Source organism: Maylandia zebra, linkage group LG10, assembly GCF_041146795.1.
Source record: "Maylandia zebra isolate NMK-2024a linkage group LG10, Mzebra_GT3a, whole genome shotgun sequence".
Classification (NCBI taxonomy): Eukaryota; Metazoa; Chordata; class Actinopteri; order Cichliformes; family Cichlidae; genus Maylandia; species Maylandia zebra.
Genome location: NC_135176.1, coordinates 23811895 through 23819483, shown reverse-complemented (window position 1 = coordinate 23819483; position 7589 = coordinate 23811895). Strand labels below are relative to the sequence as shown.

General features: G+C 41.0%; 1 protein-coding gene across 1 annotated transcript in view; it reads left to right on the top strand.

Annotated features, from left to right (window-relative positions):
* The first annotated feature begins 415 nt into the window (after positions 1-415).
* fstl4 (follistatin-like 4) overlaps positions 416-7589 on the top strand; it is a 225043-nt gene continuing 217869 nt past the window's right edge. The window contains exon 1 of the mRNA XM_004561753.4: positions 416-732. The gene's annotated coding sequence lies outside the window, so the exon portion shown is untranslated. The remainder of the gene's footprint in view (positions 733-7589) is intronic.

The following is a 7589-nucleotide window of genomic DNA, read 5'->3' as shown; positions in this document are numbered from 1 at the left end:
CTGAGTTTACACCATAAATGTTAAACAAGATATATTTTAGGTAGTATCTACTTAAGGGTCACCACGGATCGAAAAAGGTAACCGATTCAAGTCCTGTACTTTCATACAAATACAAAAAATCACGGGTATTATTGTACCTGTACACTATGTGAACTTCATAACGTTACCGACATCTTGCATCTAAGGTTGTTTCCAACCCCTGGTTAAAAAAAACAGTACGAATAAAAACTGAAAACAGTCTTTGAATATTTCACACGACGCCTTTCTCCCCTGCAAGGTATGTGGTCCTCGCGAGTGTCTTAGCACGCACGCAAACACGCACACGCATGCACACAGACACACACAGGTGTCGCTTTCCAATGCGATGGATCTGCAGATGTAGCCTCACCGCATTTGGCGTGCAGCGGCTGACGTCAGGAGGAGAGCGGAGTGAGAGGAGTTGAAATAGGGGCAGAGCTGGAGCGTAGCGCTGAGAGGAAACCAGCCAGAGGAGCCGGAGGATGGCAAGCCGCTGCTGAGAGTTGGGACGCTCTACCCGTCGCTACTAACACAGCTGCTGCTACTATTACACTAGCCCATAATTAATTTGAACCCTTTAAACCCTGTCGAGAGGTGGAGAGGAGAGGAGTGGAACTAAGGAGCGCAGACTGGACGAGTCTCTGCGAGGAAATCTGTGGCATATTTGCACGAATTTCCTTTCTTTTATAATCCGTTTGCCTCGGAATACCACAGGTAAGGTGAAAGGTTTATGTACTAAGGCGGGGTGTGGGGTATCAACTCACTAAAAGGCGCATTTATCTGCCGTTTCTTTCTTCTTTTTTACAAGTTTGGCTGTTTTGGGTGCGTGACACCGCTTTATCCGCACTATTTGCATTAGGGTGAGTGTGAATGAACGGAAACTGTAAAGAGGATGGCAGTGGCGTGCTTTAATGTTGAATTAGTTACAGCTGAGGAGAAATGCATCAATAATACAGAGCTCTAGAATTTACAGCCGGGGAGATGTGTGAGAGGTGCAGCTTTATAGCGCAGGGCGATGTCAGTGACAATCTGTGACAGTTTTTAACTACACTGCCTGCTATGTCGCCTTTTGTCTGGCGCAAAACGGCTTGTGATTAATCATTTCACATGACCACATGCCACCTTTGGTAACCCCACATAACCGTGCAGAGGCCCTACCTGCACGAAAATAACAGGGCAATGTTTGATAAATGGGTCCAGGAGGACTCCTTTGCCCGGATGCGCCAGGTTTGCTCAAGCAGCAGAGGGACTGAAATGATAACACTGTGAGACGCGCACACACACCTCACATCGCTGGGCTCTATGGTACTGATTCTTGGTCCCTGAACCCCCTCAACACACACACACACACACACACACACACACACACTCCCCCTTCTTTCGTCGGCCAATTGCTTTCTTCAGGACGCTGGCAAGACTTTATCTATTAACAACCAGGGTCTTATGGAGCACGCAAAAACTCTTATATGAGTGTAAAGGGCACAGCATCTGAAACACGGCGAGCATTTCTTGTCTGATTGCGTTAAATGAGCTGCTTCGGCGCACTCTCATGGGAAAATCCTATCAGTGTCACTAGAGAGTTGGCACGGTGGAAGCAAAGCCTCCGTGACGGCCAGCGGAGTGGGAAATGAGGATTGGTCGGCGCACACGCTGCCGTAGTATAGCGTATATTGCACCGGAGCTCTCCACGGTGCTGAAAATTCTCCGGCCACTTGCTTCCCTTCTCAGTTCCTTCCACTCGTTTTTTTGTTTCTTTTCTTTTCCTTTTTTTTGCAGTCTCTTTTCGGATTTGTTGGATTCGCTCTCTACTTGGAACCAGATATGCAGCCGACATCAAACGGGTGAATTATGCTCATTCATCACTGTGCTATGTGTACAAATAGGTTTAAAGTCCCAGCCTTTCATTCTTATGCCGGCAAACAACCCATAAAACTATAAACTGAGGCAGGTAGTCTCATACAGAAAGGCATGCAAATATATTGCTCAGAGCGACCGTCAGTCCCAACCCCCTGCTCCTAAATGAGAACATTAATAGCAATACTTCTTGCTAGATCTGTTTGCTCTAGAGGCTCCGATCTGTAATTTACTGTTACACATATCGTTTAGGCACAAACCTGTTCATTCTTTGCAGGGATACAAGCAAGCATGTCCCAATGCATACATGCTGACTCCGTGCAGACCTGCTAAAGCTGTAACATATACCACCAAGAAGGCATGAGGACCAGGACGTAACCAGTACTTATCACGGTTATATTAGAACAGCAAGAGTTGGGGGATTAAGGGAGTTAGCTCCGAACTCTGTCAGCGCAATTCTGCAGCTCACCTTGAGGTCAAGTTGAGAAATAATGATGTAGCCAGAATAGTGGCGCAGTTGGGCACATTGTAGTTTGCAATCTGCTATGAAACTTATTAGCTGTCAAACAGAGAGCCATTACAGCGTGGTGTCCAGCAGATTATGGCTGCTTGTTGTTGTTGTTCAGAGACAGCTTTAATAGTCGGATGACTCACGCAGTTACAGTACTGACACTGATGATACACTAGTATACATATGCACATGCACACATAGAATCTGCACTATAACGATTATGTCCTGTGCTCTCCTGCTAACTGCCAGAACCAGCTTAAAGCAGAATGTGTGCATATATACACGTGCTATTATGCAGTGCATGGCAATAGAGGTCAACAATGGCAACAGAGCTCCTACTATGGTTGTGTACCAAGAGCTTTCACACACTTCTACTGGTGTTTTGTATTATATGGTATACAAGGTTTATCCATCCTCTAAGAGTGCATCACAAGCATACAAAATGTAAACTGTAGTCAGCGTCCCGACTCGAAGTGCACACGGCAGGGCTGGATTTGTAGTAATTTTTGTTTTTTTTGCAGTTTCCAGCTTCCGAGCTTGATCGCGGAAAGAAAGAGTTCCGACAAATAGTTCATTTAGGGTATCCTTATCTCTCAATTTGGTTTGAAATCACTATGTTAATACTCTATAAATGTGATGCTATGGTGATCCTAATAGAGGAATGCCCTGCTTCAAGAAGGTCAGAGTTAAGAGCAGCAGGTCGTTGTTCAGTCTCTTGCTCCAGGAGTTTCCAGCAGAGGGAATCCTTGTTGGCAGCAAATACTTTTAAATTGTGAAAATGACCAAAACCTCAGCTTTGTTACTCCAAATGACAATTTTAAGCTGTGCTTAAAAATTACTTTTCCAAATAGAAATCCAGCATATAAATGAGAGATTTGAGTGGTGTGTGATAGTATGCTGATTGGGGACTGTTAAACGGGAAAAAGTCAGTTGGCTTCTCAACAGATTTTGATTATTTAGGTGTGTACAACTGTCTCATAGCAGGCAGCAGCAGACCAAGTAAAAAAAAAAAACAGTTTTACTTTTTGTTTGATAAGTAACTGTGTTTTAAAATTGGACAGCATTTTGTAGATTTCATTGTTTAATTTGCTTTTTTGATTGTTTGACTGATTAACTGATTCTCTGATTTATTTGCACCTTTTTTGCAGTGAGTAGTCATTTTAATTAACACAGTCACTGCAGGCTCTAAACAATCCACAGTTAAAGAGGCCTGGATGACATTTTTGTGTAACATTTAATTAGGGCAAATTAAATTTTCTTATCACTTATAATTTCCCAGTCGTGAACAGTGATGCTTGGCATCACATCACCTGAAACCCATGCAGAGTTCATCTAATCAGGAGCAGGATTTATTATCGCTACAAAGCAGTCCCCTCAGGTAAACCATACCCACTTGACTCCCTCCATTTCTTTACACTTTGAAACTTTGGTCTGCAAATTTCCCAGAGAAATGTAATGAGCCATGCTTCAAAACAAAGGTAAAAATGCATTATATATGGCGAGTTGTACTCTCCTGGGTTGCTCCATCTGCAAAAACACTCACATTTGGATGCTTCTGACAAGATTCAACTTTTTAAACTCTTTCTTGTGGGTCTAACCAGGGCGCTCGAAGTCTCACAGAGAGCTTTAACTGATTAAAATGAGGTCTATGACAGTAAGAATTAATATGAATGACATTGAAACTGAGGTAGGGTTGTAACTTGGTCCATTAGATTCTCTACATTTTTATTTCACATTACTGTGGCCATTGACTCACCTGATAAGTCCACTGTACTCCCCGTAGAGTGCAGGAAATGTGGGCAGCATGGTTCACTTGAAATTCCGATCACTAATGTTGAACTTCTAGAAATGACCTTTACTGCTGCATCCCATATGAACACAGCAGCTGAGCTGAGAGTATCAGCAGCGCAGCTCTGAGCAAATAGTGATTGCCGCCTCCTCTGCTTGAATTGAACTGACCAAAAGAGTCAGAGGAGAGGAAGAAATGCATGGAGGGGTTACAAAAAGGTCACCTAGCATATGTTTTCTGCAGTGAATTTATTCAGCCATCTGCCTGTCCCTTTTATGAAGCCTCCCCACCACCGCCACTATTTAAAACTGTCATATTGAATTTATTTATTTATTTATTTTTACTGAAACTTGATTTGCCATATCACATTTCAACAATGATATGATTCAAGCTGTCTAGGAATTTTACTTCGCTTACTGTAGTAGAGAACTCATTTACTGAATCATTCTGCGTGTCCAGTGGAGTCTGCAGTTTAGCATCATCAACGTAATTAACGATTAGTTATAAATAATAAAACTGCAAAGGGTTCAACATATTGAATGAAGATGACTAGTACTACAACATGAGTTCTAGTTATTCTTCAATCAGCGATAATTACATACAGAAACCAAAGTGCCTCTAAAGTGCCATTCCTGCCACGGGATGTGCTTTTTTTCTGCTTCCACTGTTTTCTGTCACCTGTTTTTCTCCCTCTTTGCTACTGCTGTATAATTAACAGATGCAGTCCTGTTAGCCCAGCAGACCACCCAGTTATGGCACTGCAGAGCCTCCTGATATCCTTTTTGCCCTTACAGCCATGTCATACATCCTGCAAGGATTTATGGATTCAACAAGTCTCCCTCTGTTTGTGTCTTTCAGACACACATGACAAGCAGGATGTGGGCTTTAACACCCAAGGGCTGTAGATCTGTTCATGGAAACTTGTCTAATAAAAAAGCCAAAAGTCAATATTAGAAAAGCAAAGTGGGACAGGAAGAGAATAGTGTATGGCGCCAAAGAAGGAGCCACTATTCATTCTCTTTCTCTCTCCAGTGTCAAGATGGTCTTATTACTACCTAACAGCCTGAAGCTCTGTCTCTTCTATAGAGAAAGAAAGTAGCAAAGAGAGAGCGTCAGACAATAATTAATTTGGAGGCAATGCAAGAGAAGCTGAGTTGATAAGGATATCTCGCGCTAAAGCACGACAACCTGCACCGTACTCTCTCAGTGGTCCCTGTGCCTTTTCCGGTTGGCTGAAGCATTATTTTTCTGTCTGAGTGTGCATTTTAACACAATCTGAAAAGGGACATGTGGTGCTGTTTCTCTGCAAAATGAATATATTAACTTTTCTATCACCGCTGCCATATGTTTTTGTTACGTGTTTTAATTGCTTTAATGGCGTCCTTATTGTTGCTCGTATTATTCGCTCTGCTGTTGGCTGTTTCCACGCTTGTGTTTGTGTCATCTTGTTTGTGCTTGGTGTTAGAGTTTTATTCATCTTTGTTTGCCTTCAACAAATTGCTAAGTTTTTAACTTTTACCAGTTTTTAGATTTCACCTTTTATCACACAGTCAATGGTTTATACAATCTCCCAAATCGAACAAGCAGCGCTACCTGCTACAGCCTGCAGCTGAAACATAATCAGGCACTCTTGTAAGAACATTGTTTAATAACACCTTGCAATAATAATTGTTGCAATAATAAGTTATTAACTAACTAAACTTTAATCATTTTTCACTGTGTCACACTCCTCCTTCTTTTTCTAAGGTAGTCCTGGAAAACTGGATAACAAAGTAGGGTTTCCAAGTGACGCAGCTCAAACTATAAAAGCTTGCCCAGATAAACTGCTCAGTCTTTCTTGTTCTTTCCACCTGGCAGCAATTGTTTTCTTGACATTATTATTATTTTTGTTGCATTATGTCGAATAATGTCAGATTTTATTCCACTTGCACCCTTTGTTGCATACCTTGAGCTAGTCAATTTGTCACAAATGGGGGGCTTGTCTGCGATATTCAACCCCGTTGGTTAAGGTAGAGAGATGTCATGGTTGGTCAGAGAGGCTGCAATCAAATGATACTTCATCAGTTTCAACTGATTCTTAGAAAGCTTGGTTTGGATTTAGCTGTACAGGGTGGGCCATTTATATGGATACACCGTAATAAAATGGGAATGGTTGGTGATATTAATGTCCTGTTTGTGGCACATTAGTATATGTGAGGGGGCAAACTCCTCAAGATGGGTGGTGACTGTGGTGGCCATTTAGAAGTCAGCCATCTTGGATACAGCTTTTGTTTTTTCAATAGGAAGAGGGCCATGTGACACATCAAACGTATTTGTAATGTCACAAGAAAAACAATGGTGTGCTTGGTTTCAACGTAACTTTATTCTTTCATGAGTTATTTACAAGTTTCTCTTTGTTCACAGCCATTGACATGTCGAAGAGGTTAACACGTGAGGAGCGGATCGAAATTGTGTTGATATCTGGTGAACGCAGTAACCGGGTCATTGCAGCAGATTTCAATGCAAGACACCCTAGGTTCTCCAGAGGCCTGGTAATGAACTAATCATTTGATTCAAGTGTATTGACAAAGGGTGATATCTAAAACCTGAAAAATAATCCCTATTAGTGCCACCTACTCCAATCAGAGACATTATCAGATGATGATAAAAATCTATAAAGAACAAGAGCTTAATGCTGCGGAAAATCATTAATCTTGGGATTTAGCACACTGTGGCAAAATAAGCATTTGAATTTGAGTTAATTATTTTAGCTCTCAGTGCACTCTTGGTGCCTGTTTTTTTTCTAGCGTGACAGCCACACAAACTTTAAAATGGATACAAAGAACATTAAATGTTACAGTCTAATAGTCTTAAAAAACATGGAAATCACTTTAGTTTGTCAGCAGATCAAAGTCAAATTCATTTTATTGATTCAATGGGTTTTCTTGGTCTGTATTTTGTGTTCTAGTAGCTGCAATTTCATCAGTGTGAAAGTGACTTAGCAGCAGATTAGAATCAAGTACAAAGACATTTATAGATTTTATGCATCACCGGCTGAATACATGTAAATTCCAGTGAAATCGCAATGCACAGTTTGCGCTATTGCAACTTAATTAATTGGTAACTGGTATTATTGGTAAGTTATGGGTCAATAGTTTGCTCATAAACCATGTATTTGCCCTGCAGATAATCTGTATTGCACTTAAACCATGCTGCAAATACAGATAATTAGTAAAAAAAAAAAAAAAGAAGAAAAAAAATATGGTGCTTTCAGTCAATTTCAGTCAAATCCCTGAACATAACCTGCTCTTGTCCAGGTAATGTGTTCAGCGTATGTTGTGATTTATTCAGGTAAAATGGAAAACTAATTATAAAACAACAACAAAAAATTGTTTAAGTAATAACACTCAAAAATAGTACATGAAATCAAACAGACTG